Source organism: Papio anubis, chromosome 3 (genome assembly GCF_008728515.1).
Source record: "Papio anubis isolate 15944 chromosome 3, Panubis1.0, whole genome shotgun sequence".
In the NCBI taxonomy this organism is placed as follows: Eukaryota; Metazoa; Chordata; class Mammalia; order Primates; family Cercopithecidae; genus Papio; species Papio anubis.
This window is the reverse complement of record NC_044978.1, coordinates 44,027,454-44,041,604: the sequence shown is the minus strand read 5'-3', so window position 1 is coordinate 44,041,604 and position 14,151 is coordinate 44,027,454.

Sequence of the window (14,151 nt, the reverse complement as noted above, 5' to 3'; positions counted from 1 at the left end):
TTTTTCAGTTCCATCAGGTCATGTATGTTCTTTTCTAACCTGGTTATTCTAGTTAGAAATTCCTCTAACCTTTTTTCAAGGTTCTTAGGTTCCTTTATTGGGTTAGAACATGCTTGTTTAGCTCAGAGGAGTTTGTTATTACCCACCTTCTGAAGCCTACTTGTGTCAGTTTGTCAAACTCATTCTCTGTCCAGTTTTGTTCCCCTGCTGTCGAGGAGTTGTGATCTTTTGGAGGAAAAGAGGTGTTCTGGTTTTTGGAATTTTCAGCCTTTTGGCTGGTTTATCCTTCTTTTCGTGGATATATCTACCTTTGGTCTTTGATGTTGGTGACCTTCGGATGGGGTTTCTGTGTGGATGTCCTTTTAATTTATGTTGATGCTATTCCTTTGTGTTTGTTAGTTTTCTTTCTAACAGTCAGGACCCTCTGCTGCAGGTCTGCTGGAGTTTGCTGAAAGTCCACTACAGACCCTGTTTGCCTGGGTATCACCAGTGAAGGCTGCAGAACAGCAAAGATTGCTGCCTGTTCCTTCGTCTAAAGGTTTCATCCCAGAGGGGCACCCACCAGATGCCAGCTGGAGCTCTCCTGTATGAGGTATCTGTCGACCCCTGTTGAGAGGTGTCTCCCAGTCAGGAGGCACAGGGGTCAGGGACCCACTTGACGAAGCAGTCTGCCCCTTAGCAGAGCTCCAGCACCGTGCTGGGAGATCCACTGCTTTCTTCAGAGCTGGCAGGCAGGAACATTTAAGTCTGCTATAGCTGTGCCCACAGCTGCCCCTTCCCCCAGGTGCTCTGTTCCAGGGAGATGGGAGTTTTATCTATAAGCCCCTGACTGGGGCTGTGGCCTTTCTTTCAGAGATGCCCTGCCCAGAGAGGAGGAATCTAGAGAGGCAGTCTGGCTACAGGGGCTTTGTCAAGCTGTGGTGGGCTCTGCCCAGTTTGAACTTCCCAGTGGCTTTGTTTATACTGTGAGGGGAAAACTGCCTACTCAAGCCTCAGTAATGGTGGACGCCCCTCCCCCCACCAAGCTTGAGTGTCCCAGGTCCACTTCAGACTGCTGTGCTGGCAGCAAGAATTTCAAGCCAGTGGATCTTAGCTTGCTGCGCTCCGTAGGGGTGGGATCCACTGAGCCAGACCACTTGGCTCCCTGGCTTCAGTCCCCTTTCCAGGGGAGTAAACAGTTCTGTCTTGCTGGCATTCCAGGCACCGCTTGGGTATGGAAAAAAAAAAAAAAACCTCCTGCAGCTAGCTTGGTGTCTGCCCAAATGCCTGTCCAGTTTGTGCTTGAAATCCAGGGCCCTGGTGGCATAGGCAACAGAGGGAATCTCCTGGTCTGTGGGTTGTGAAGACCCTGGGTAAAGCATGGTATCTTGGCTGGGGTGCACCATTCCTCGTGGCACAGTCCCTCACAGCTTCCCTTGGCTAGGGGAAGGAGTTCTCCGACCCCTTGCACTTCCTGGGTGAGGCAATGCCCTACCCTGCTTTGGCTGACCGTATGTGGGCTGCGCCCACTGTCTAACAAGTCCCAATGAGATGAACTGGGTACCTCAGTTGGTAATGCAGAAATCACCCACCTTCTGCATTGATCTCACTGGTTGCTGCAGACTGGAACTGTTCCTATTCAGCCATCTTGGAAGAACCTCTTCTCTTTTTGAGACAGAGTCTCATTCTGTTGCCCAGGCTAGAGTGCAATGGTGAGATCACTGCAACCTCTGCCTCCTGGGTTCAAGTGGTTATCCTGCCTCAGCCTCCCTAGTAGCTGGAATTGCAGGTGTGTGCCAGAGCACCAGGCTGATTTTTGTATTTTTAGTAGAGACAGGGTTTTGCCATGTTGGCTAGGCTGGTCTCTAACTCCTGACCTCAGGCAATCTGCCTGCCTCAGCCTCCCAAATTGCTGGGATTACAGGTGTGAGCCACCACACCTGGCCATTTGAAAAGCTTTTAATATAAATATGAATGAGTGGTTCAAAGACATAAAAGCCTAAGTTCTGCTAAAAGGAACAAGGAATTATGAAATAAAAAGAAGCAAAAATAAAATACAAAAGAAATTAGTAAGCTGGAATGTGAATGTATTTGAAGATTTGAATTTTGATATAGTTGAAGAAAAAATTAGTGCTTTGCAAGATCTTAAAAAGGAATACCCCAGAACAAAGGAGAGCAAAGAGAGAGTATGTATGGGTATAGACACAGGCAAATTGGTGCATTTGGTGATGGTAGATTAGGCAGATATCTTTGTATTGCTTCTATTTTTTTTTCAGTAAAATTAGAGATGTAATCATCAGCTGAAGTGAAAAGGTGTTGCAGGTTTGAGGAGAAATGATAAGGTGTCCTTTGAGAGAATGAGATAGTGAATTGATTACAGAAATGTGGAAGGATTATCAGGAAGTGCTGGTGGCCCACTTTATCTAAGTAGGATTTAGACCCCCTAAAAGGTATTTGTTTCTAATGAGACAAGTCCTGGGCAAGGAGCAAGCAGAAAACTGAATGAAAGGAATATAAATACCAGGAACACTTCCAATTCATTGTGATTATTTACTTTGATAAACAAATAAAAAGATGGATTCTGTCTGTAAAAAGCCAGATTTTCAAATGAAAGTATATAGAAAAGAAGATACAAATGATCTGTGAGGCAAGAAGACAACGAGAGAGAAAAAGAAGAAAACAGTAGAGATATATAACAGTACCATGTATTAGAAGCAGGTGCAGTGAGTAACAGATACTTGGAAAGCAGAGAGTACAGTTTAGGAGACAGAGAAATTTAGTTCCTGGAGGGGGCATCAAATAGCTATCCACCTCTATTGACCCTCAAAAGTTTGTAGTATATTTTAGGAAATTTTTATCAAAGTAAATTAAAAGTTTATAATTTATAATTCAGTCTTCTAAGAGTTCATTGTCTATCTAGAAAACTCTGCTCTTGGCCAGGCACTTTGGGAGGCCAAGTGGGTAAATTGCTTGAGGCCAGGAGTTTAAGACCAGCCTGGCCAATATAGCAAAATTCTGTGTCTACTAAAAATATGAAAATTAGCTGGGCATGGTGGTGTATGCCTGTAATACCAGCTACTTGGGAGGCTGAGGCATGAAAATCACTTGAACCCAGGAGGCAGAGGTTGCAGGGAGCTGAGATTGCACCAATGCACTCCATCCTGGATAACAGAGCAAGACTCTGTCTCAAAGAAAAGAATAGAAAAAAGAGAGAAGAGAAGAGAATAGGAGAAAAGAAAAGAAGAGAAGCCGGGTACGGTGGCTCATGCCTGTAATCTCAGCAATTTGAGAGGCTGAGGTGGGGGATCACCCAAGGTCGGGAGTTCAAGACCAGCCTGGCCAACATGGTGAAACCCTGTCTCTACTAAAAATACAAAAATTAGCTGGGCATGGTGGCAGGCGTCCGTAATCCTAGCTACTCAGGAGGCTGAGTCAGGAGAATCACTTGAACCTGGGAGATGGAGGTTGCAGTGAGCCAAGATCACACCTCTGCACTCCAGCCTGGGCAACACAGTGAGAGTCTGTCTCGGAAGAAAAACAAACAAACAAACAAACAAAAACCTAAATAAAAGAAAACAAAAAACTGTGCTCTTGGAAGCTCATTTTGCAATGATGACAGTTATTAATGGTGGGAAAGTTTCTTTTTCCTTTCCTCATTTAGAAAATAATAATATATGCCATGAAAACTTGGTAATACTCTTGACTACTTGAAAACAGGCATCTATATATGTCCATTCAGTCAGTCAACATGTATTTTATTGCTTGTGTACCTGCACACACCATGGTTTATCTACAAGAGAATGTCATGGCGTGTCAATTTGATCACCTGGATTCAATCTCAAATTCTGCTGCTTAATACTATTGTAACTGGGATTGAGAAAGTTAAGCTTTTTTTTTTTTTTAGAGACAGAGTCTTGCTCTGTCACTCAGGATGGAGTGCAGTGGCGTGATCTCGGCTCACTGCAACCTCCGCCTCCTGGGTTCAAGTGATTCTCTTGCCTCAGCCTCCCAAGTAGCTGGGATTACAGGGTCTGCTACCACGCCCAGCTAATTCTTTTTTTAAATTTTTAGTAGAGATGGGGTTTCACCATGTTGGCCAGGCTGGTCTTGAACTCCTGACCTCAAGTGATCTGCCCGCCTCGGCCTCCCAAAGTGCTAGGATTATAGGCAGGAGCCATTGTGCCCGGCCTACTGAAACTCTTTAAGTCCCTATTTCCTACTATGAAATAGAGCTGATTATAACAATACCCTCTCTCATTATGTTCCTGTGAGCATTAAATGATATAAGGTATTTAAAGAGTTTAGACTAATGCTTCACAGGTGCTCATTAAAAGATAGCTACTATGATTATTTACTAATTAAAATTCCAAGGAGTATATTATACTGTCCTAGACAGTGATGCCAAAGTTAAATAATTTTAGAGTGGGCATAATGCATACATTTTATGTCTCCAATGCACCTAGCACCATTTTGCCAAACAAAACTACTTTAAGTTTGATAAATACTTTGCAATTCTCAAAATGGTGGCATAGCATTATCTAAATTGGTCCTCACTGCACCTGGAGAAGGGCAAATGTTATCTCAGTGTAACAGAGGTAGGAGCAGAGGATTGGAGAAAATTGGAGTTGAACATGGCTGGTGAACTGAAGAACCCAAAGTAGAATATAGGTTTTTATTACTCATGGTTGTTAATAAGCATCATGGAGATTGAAAACAGTCATTCATGGAATTGTTGGTTAGCTTAATAATTGCCCTCATCATGTCTTTGTTTTGAAATGGAAGTTGTCTTATTTTACTTGCCTCGTAGTAATATACCTAAGCATATCCACAAACCACAAAGAAACTTTGTCAGTTCATGTGCTGTATGAAGCATTTTTCTTATTCATTTACACTGCAAGCTATTTCATATTTTAATAGAACACTTATGCCTTTTATTCAATAGCTTAAAATTCACATTTTCAGCAGTTCCCTTCCAGTTATACATGATCTGCAAAAGGAAATCTAACTATTGCTCTTGCTTCATATCTTTTTTGTCATTATCTTCCTCTTTCCCTTTTCCTTTTCTGTTTCACACTGAAGATCAGTGAAATCTGTGGCATTTATTTTTGCCATATGGTGCCATATGAAAATAAATTAATATGTTTTTGTTCCAATCGTTTTATTATTTATTGAAGGTGGGAAGCTACTGGCACTTTCTCTGATGCTATATTAAGCACTTGCCTAGAGTTTGCTATTGCTATGATTTGACCTTTATGTGTCCTTCTCTCTTTGCTTTTTTCTAAAGAGGAAGGTCCTTTCCTGTTTGGGAAGATAGATTGGGGCCTTTGATGTACTGGTGGAGAAATGTGCAAGGCTGCCGACCCATGGGAGCCTAGAAAAGAGGGTAGATGGTTTCACATAAATAAGGACATGAGGTGGCTCTTCTGGAACAGGCAAGAGAGACAGGAAGAATATTGTGGGCACAGCAGCTTCCATGTGATGTGAGACTGAGGGGAACCTTGTGGTGTAGAAGATCTGTGAAGATTTACATTATTCTTCAAGGCTTTTGGAGTTGAATTTGTAAATTTTTTTGTTTGTTTTTTGTTTTTGTTTTTGTTTTTTTGAGATGGAGTCTTGCTCTGTTGCCAGGCTGGCGTGCAGTGGCACAATCTCGGCTCACTGCAACCTTCGCCTCCTGGATTCAAGCGATTCTCCTGCCTCAGTCTCCTGAGTAGCTGGGACTACAGGTGCGTGCCACCATGCCCAGCTAATTTTTTTGTATTTTTAGTAAAGATAGGGTTTCACCATGTTAGCCAGGATGGTCTCGATCTCCTGACTTTGTGATCTGCTCGCCTCGGCCTCCCAAAGTGCTGGGATTACAGGCATGAGCCACAGTGCCCAGCACCAGAATTTGTAAATATTTTGAATATGTCACTGTGAGTCCTAAGATTGCAGCAATGTTATATTTGGATGATACAATCATATACACAAAATGTATTTAATTCAGCTATATTTAATTAAATACACATTTGTATATGGCCTTGTGCAGGATGCTTACATAAGAAAAAAAATTGTGTTTTTGATGATAATGCAAAAAAGTCAATAAAACCTGCCCACTAAGGGACTTCTTTTGAAAATTGCCTTAAAAGAGAGCGAAATAATTTTTTTCTTTTGCATTTGTCTAGACAAATACTAAAACTTTGTCAGTAGCCTTTAAAATTAGATGCAACATTCCTTCCTAAATGGATGAGCTTCTCTGGAAAAATAACAAATATGCATGTTGGGATATGTTACAAATTATGGACTTTAGTTTATAAATTTATTCAGAAAGTCTCTTAATTTTTCTGGAAATAAAATAGCAGCATTGTTCCAGCAATTTTTCTGAACTATGTGGTTGGTTTTACTGCCCTCTTTGCTAGAAAAATTTGGCTCATAGATTTCCCAAGTTAGCAGAATCAGTGAAATTTAGTATAAAGCTGTCATTTTTTCCAGTTAACCAAGTGGGTGATTCTCTGCTGATTGGTTCCACCACAAATTTGTGATTTCCAGCGTCGGCTGGATCTTCAATGCTGTTAGGCAATCATTTCTGTGACAGAGACCAAGGCTGAGCTTTCTGAAACAATTTATAATCCCCTTCTCTCTTATCTTTATCTGCAATTCACATGAAAAAACTAAAATTCCCTACTTCCCAACCTCTTTTGCAGTGAAAAGATATAAAATAGTTCTGGCCAATGAAGCAAAGTGCTTCCTTTGGCAAATAGAAAGGTAGTAGCTTTCTATGAAAACACTTTTCCCCTTTAAATTGTTTGGTCCTTTTTCTTTTGTTTTTTCCTACCTTGAACTTGGATAGAATACCTGGAAGTGCTGCAGCCATCTTTCTACATGAAGTAACAATCCTAAGAAATCTGGGCTTCTAAGGGCATCATTAAACCACCTTTATTTCCTTTCCATTGTCCCTTCATCGGGTAAAGAAATAAACCCCTGTCCATTTAATCCATGTTAGACTCTCATTATTTGATTACACTTTGGATTGAAACACTTTTTAGCACCAGTTGGCTCCTTTCTTTACAATGGCAGTTTGCAATTCTATTTGAGTGCGCACCTTTAGGTGGTCTCTTTAACTGGCTCACAAAGTTCCTACTTTTGTTCCCAAATCTATATGGTTTATGGAAAGCCAACTCACTCCCATTTCAGGGACAAAGCCGACTTACCTAGATAAAGTCAGCTGGTGCACTCCATCGTCTAGCCACACTGTTCACAACTGAGTGTTTAAACCAAGGTAGCCCAATCAGAGTGAGTCTCAAAACTTTTGCTGGGAATTCTGAAACATAGTCCTTCTCTTTCTCCAGTCAGTGTGGTGTTCCAGTGCAATATCAGGAGCTGCTGCATCCATTTTGTTACCATGTGGTAAGGTAGCTTAAGTAGACAGTTGGCACACTGAGGAAAGCAGGTCCCACAGCATTGCAGAGAGCCAGCCTCCTGACTGCACTTGAAACCTGTCCATTAACTCCTTTTTATTGTTTAATTACTTCAACTAAGCTGAAGTTTTACTGATGCACTGTTCTAGTGTGGCCTCTAACTCTCAGTGGAAAACCTCATGTGCAGGACATCTTCCATTGGCTCCTCCAGATCCATTCCACTCGTTTGCTCCATGTTCTTCCCTCATGAAACAAAATGGTATTGAGTCCATTAATAGGCATCCTTGCCTCTGACTTCCAGGTGGATTTGGCCAAAGAGAATCATCAGCAGGTGATCAGAGGATTGGAGAGAGGACTAAGATCAAGGTATCTTTTTCCCTGGACCCCCCACCTTGTAGGGTCACTACAAGCTGCTGTGTCCCTTGGTCAAATGCTAAAGCTCCTTTCACATGGTCTCTCCGTACAGACTTTCATCTCCCTGTTCTAACAACCACATCCTCCTCCGGCTCACTCAGTCCTATGCATGGTAATGGTTCCTCACGGATGCCACCTAGAGAACTCCACTAGGTCTTGTGGTTTCCCTACATCCTGAGCACTCTTTTGTAGATAGTTCCTTTATTAAAATCTCCTCAAAGTATCAACTTTGACCATGTCATCTGTTTCCTGCTGAGGCACTGAGCGGTACATCTCATTCTCTACTTCACCAAGGAAAAGGCAGCCATATGTCTTCACATCTCCAGCCATCACTCCCAGTACCCACACATACTCGAACACAGTTTGAGGCTTCAATTCGGTATTTCTGAGACTGCTAGGGGATGTGGAACAAGTCTATGCCTCTTTTCCTCTTCAAAAGAATGAGAATAATGCTTTCCCTATATATCTTGCCAGGAATTTTGTGACAACTAAATCATATAAATGGATATGAAAATACTTATCAAAGCTGAGTACTAGACATACAAGAAGCATTATTATCATTATTGTTACTACTATAGAGCTAAATGTCAACCCAAGTTTTGACTGTAGCCCAATGAAAGATGACTGAATTCTCTCTCTCTCTCTGAGTTTACATGCTACTATCTAAACACATGTATGTGTTTTGGTGACAGCTGCAAATACCTTTACATACTGGCCATATACTCCAATCAACCATCATTTTAGTACAAATTATACTTGCTCTTCATATCCTTTCCTATGTGGTGGTTACATGGTAGAAAGAGCATTGGCTTTGGAGCCCGCTGCATTTAGCTTCAAGCTTTGCTCCATCACTTACTAATTCTTGGATACCAAGGAAATCACTTAGCCTCTCTGAGCTTGGTTTCTTGGTTAATAAAATGATGAAAATTTCAAAGATTGAATACCTGCTCTGGTATCCTTCCCTTTTCCTTACCTAGTAACAGGAGATGTCCTACAATGGTGCAGCACACACTTCCTGGACCTGGAACGAGAAGGCCATGGCTTAACTTCTGTATAAAAGACAGAGGGATAGCATGCCAAAAGATGGACTCTGAGATGATTGTGGCAAAAGGACTGGGAAATGACAGCATGCTCAGGTCAGGGAGGGGACACTCTCTTTGATTGAAGCTTACTGGAAACCACACATTGTGGGTGGGACTAACCGGCCACAGAAATTCTTCCCAGAAGTAATCCATGTGATTTGAGGACATTTTACTGATGAGATTAAGATGCTAAAATGCCATCATGAAGCAGCCAACCTAAAGTATAACTAATGTATAACCAGTTGTAAACTTGGAAATTGTAACATTTTATGTATATTGATTGAAATAATAATATTGGGGTGAGGGAAATAGCATTTTTCTAGAGTATCTATTTTGAGTGGGCCTGGCAACTTATACAGCATACATCATCTCATTGAGTCTTCTTATTAACCTCATGCAATGGGTATTAAAATCCTTAGTTGACTTATGGGGAAATTGAAACTCCAATGGTGCACATAGTAGGTAAGTAGCTCTGGATCAACCTCTCCAACTCGTAGGACTCTGATGTGAATAATATGTATAGTGGGTATGAATCTAAGGCCACAGATTTAGGTGCACAAGAAATATATCAGTTTTATTCTTATGTAACTCAGCTAAATTTATATCCTGAGCCACTATTCCATCAGGATGGCAAAAAGTTAATATCTCCCAACTTGAATTCCTGCCCTTTCTCTTACATGGGATTATATCTGAGTTCTGACTTTGTATGGTTTATATATATATTTATATGATTATATGGTTTATTTGGTTCCAGAGCATTGGCGGTGGTAGCATAGGGTTAAAGGAAATCGGGTCTTCACTGAGGGGGCCAAAGGGAAATCTGTTACTCCCTCATTGGGCTATGCAGGTTGTCATGGTAATATCTTTTGTTCTCATCTGTGTACATCTAGTCAGTCTCTCTCAAATATTTTTGTGCATCCTTTGGGTGCATGAGAATATTCTGTTGGTGCCCCACCATGATGACTTGAAAGTTAGACATCGAGAGTGTCTCTGAACAGATCATAGAGATATTTCTTCTGTGGTATTATGCTATTTACCCAGGATTCTCCTTAGTTGCAGGAGCACAGGTCTCTTCTGCTGTTGGATTCCATAATTTCATCTGGGGTTTTGGCTCTGCCTCACTTTCCTGTGCTCAGTGTGAGAGCAAGGCAGTGTCACGCACGTCTGTGTGAAGAGAATCCACCAAACAGGCTTTGTGTGAGCAACAAGGCTGTTTATTTCACCTGGGTGCAGGCAGGCTGAGTCTGAAAAAGGAGTCAGCAAAGGGTGGTGGGATTATCATTAGTTCTTATAGGTTTGGGATAGGTGTACAAAGTACATTCTCAAGGGCGGGGAGAATATTACAAAATACCTTCTTAAGGGCAGGGGAAAATATTACAAAGTACCTTCTTAAGGGCAGGGGAGAATATATCGTATCAGTTAGGGTGGGGCAGGAACAAATCACAATGGTGGAATGTCATCAGTTAAGGCTATTTTCACTTCTTTTGTGGATCTTCAGTTGCTTCAGGCCATCTGGATGATGTATGCGTGCAGGTCACAGGGGATATGATGGCTTAGCTTGGGGTCAGAGACCTGACAGTCAGACTCTCCCAGCCACACTGGTATCATACTGTTATCACTTCCCCTTTAACTTTTTTCCCCCCAGATATGGAGAATCTGTTTGTAGTTGGTAAGGGAGGTTGATAGGAAAGGTCTGTTCATACTGCTCAAGAATGTTGGCATGATCCTTTGTGTTACTCTAAGGAGCTAAATTTCAAAAGACAAAGCTAAAAAGAGTTTCCATTTTTTCCTCTCTTTTCTGCTATTACATGTCTTTCCTAAGCCAATAAATACCTATTGGTTTACGTGTCTTAGAGAGAAGAAAATGCTGAGAAACAAACAACTCCTCTTTCAGAAATATTGTCTTGTCTGTGTACAAAGGACTTTATTATTTATTTATTCAAATACAGTAAGAAATTTGAATTCAAAGTGGACTGAAATCACCCCTCACCCTCCCTTGGCTGATTGGGATGTATTTTTTTTTTTATACCTTAAGTTCCAGGGTACATGTGCACAATGTGCAGGTTTGTTATGTATGTATACATGTGCCATGTTGGTTTGCTGTACCCATTAACTCGTCATTTACATTAGGTGTTTCTCCTAATGCTATCCCTCCTGCATCCCCCCACACCATGACAGGCCCCAGTGTGTGATGTTCCCCACCCTGTGTCCAAGTGTTCTCACCTGTGAGTGAGAACATGCGGTGTTTGGTTTTCTGTCCTTGCAATAGTTTGTGCAGAATGATGGTTTCCAGCTTCATCCATGTCCCTACAAAGGACATGAACTCATCCTTTTTTATGGCTGCATAGTATTCCATGGTGTATATGTGCCACATTTTCTTAATCCAGTCTATCATTGATGGACATTTGGGTTGGTTCCAAGTCTTTGCTATTGTGAATAGTGCTGCAGTAAACATACATGTGCATGTGTCTTTATAGTAGCATGGTTTATAATCCTTTGGGTATATACCCAGTAATGGGATGGCTGGGTCAAATGCTATTTCTAGCTCTAGATCCTTGAGGAATCACCACACTGTCTTCTACAATGGTTGAACTACTATACACTCCCACTGACAGTATAAAAGCATTCCTATTTCTCCACATCCTCTCCAGTGTCTGTTGTTTCCTGACTTTTTAATGATTGCCATTCTAACTGGTGTGAGATGGTATCTCATTGTGGTTTTGATTTGCATTTCTCTGATGGCCAGTGACGATGAGCATTTTTTCATGTGTCCGTTGGCTACATAACTGTCTTCTTTTGAAAAGTGTCTGTTCATATTCTTTGCTCACTTTTTGATGGGGTTGTTTGATTTTTTTCTTATAAATTTGTTTAAGTTCTTTGTAGATTCCAGATATTATCCCTTTGTCAGATGGGTAGATAGCAAAAATTTTCTTGATTGGGACATATTTTCTGTGCGAATAATATACACGGGAAGCCAAATAATAATCAGAAACTTACTATCAAAGCAAGTAGAGTCAAATGGATTATGTCAATCACTATCATGGTCTAAAATGCCTTCTACTACTGTTCAAGAAAGACCTTACAGAGACCAAGAGTTACACTCACTTGGGTACCTAGCACCTGAATGGAGATACATTCTTGAGTTCCATCTCTCACTTTCCTTTGCTCCATAGCATTCATCTATCTTTCAGTTGTCCCATCACTCTTTCCTTGGCTCTCAGAATGTCCATTAGGCTTTCTCCAGGCAGACCACACTAAAACCATTAATTTAATAAAAGTTGTATATCTATTCCTGGCCAGTTTCTAAGAGGCTGCACCCCATATGGCTTGGCTAAACTTGAACGTGCCCCAAACACCTGACCCTAGCATTTCTGGGCAACTTCATGCATTCTTGTTTTGTTTTGAAATGAAAATACATGCAAAACAAAAATGAAAACAAACAAACAAACAAAAAAACCCAGCAAAAACACATGTACCCACACAAAAAAGTACAGAACAAAAAAAGTCCACTCATACTTTTTTTTTTTTTTTTAATAAAGAAAAGTTTAATTGGCTCACAGTTCTGCAGGCTGTACAGGAAGCATAGTCCTGGCATCTGCTTCTGGTGAGGGCCTCTGGAAGGCAAAGGTGGAGCAGGCATGTCACATGGTGGGAATGAGAATAAGAGGTGGGAATGGGTGCCTTTAAACAACCAGGTCTCATGAAAACTCACTCACTCATGAGGACAGCACCAAGCCATGAGAGAGCTTCCTCCATGACCCAAACATCTCCCACTAGGCCCCACCTCCAATATTGGGGTTACATTTCAACATGAGATTTGAATGAGGACCAAATATCCATACTCTATTATTCCACCCCTGGTTCCCCCAAAATCTCGTGCCCTTCTTATATTGCAGAATACAATCATGCCTTCCAAATAGTCCCCCAAAGTCTTAACTCATTTCAGTATTAACTCAAAAGTCCCAAGTCAGAGTCCAAAGTCTCATCGGAGACTCATCTGCTTCCACCTCTGAGCCTGTAAAATCAAAACAAGTTACATACTTCCAAGATACAAGTGGGGTACAAGTATTGGGTGAACATTCCTATTACAAAAAGGAGAAATTGGCCAAAAGAAAGGGGCTACAGGCCCCATGCAAGTCTGAAACCCAGGGGAGGGCAGTCGTTAAAACTTAAAGCTCCAAAATTGTCTCCTTTGATTCTATATCCTGCAACCAGGGCACACTGGTAGAAGGGTTGGGCTCCCAGGGTCTTGGGAAGCTCTGCTTCTGTGACTTTGTAGGATGCAGCCCTTGCAGTTGCTATCACTTGTTGGGGTTGAGTGCCTGTGGCTTTTCCAGGCTTAGGATGCAAGCTGCTGGTGAGTTTATCATTCTAGAGGATCTGGAGGATAGCAGCCCCTTTCCCACAGCTCCACTAGGCAGTGCTCTGGTAGGGACTCTGTGTGGGGCTTACAAACCCACATTTCCCCTCTGCACTGCCCTAGTAGGGGTTCTCTATCAGGGCTCCACTCCTGCAGCACGCTTCTGTCTGGGCATCTAGGGTTTCTCATACATCCTCTGAGATCTAGGTAAGGCTGCCGAGTCTCCTTCACTCTGTGTACCTACAAGCTTAACACTATGTGGAAGCCTCCAAGACTTATGGTTTGTACTCTCTAGAATGGAGGTCTGAGCAGTATCTGGGCCCCTTTGAGCTGCAGCTGGAGCTGGAGCAGCAGGGAGGCAGGGATGCAGGGACCAGTGTCCCCAGGCTGCTCAGAACAGTGGGGCCCTGGGCCTCACCTACTAGACAATTCTTTTCTCCTAGGTCTCTAGGCCTATGATGGGAGGGGCTGCCTCAGAGATCTCTGAAATGCCTTCAAGGTCTCTTTCCCATTGTCTTGCCTATCAGCACTTGCCTCCTTTTTGGTTATGCAAATCTCTCTAGCAAGTAGTTGCCCTGCAGCCTGCTTGAATTCCTCTCCTGATAATGCTTTTTCTCTCTGTCACATGGCCAGACTGAAAAGTTTTCAGACTTTTATGTTCTGCTTCCCCTTTAAATATTAACTTCCAACCTTAAGTCATTTATTTGCTCCTGCATCGGAATCTAGTCATTAGAAACAGCCAGGCTAACTCTTGAACACTTTGATGGTTAGAAATTTGGGGCCAGGCAAGGTGGCTCAAGCCTGTGATCCCAGCACTTTGGGAAGCTGAGGTGGGTGGATCATGAGGTCAGGAGTTTGAGACCAGGCTGGCCAACATGGTGAAACCCCGTCTCTACTAAAAATACAAAATTAGCTGGGC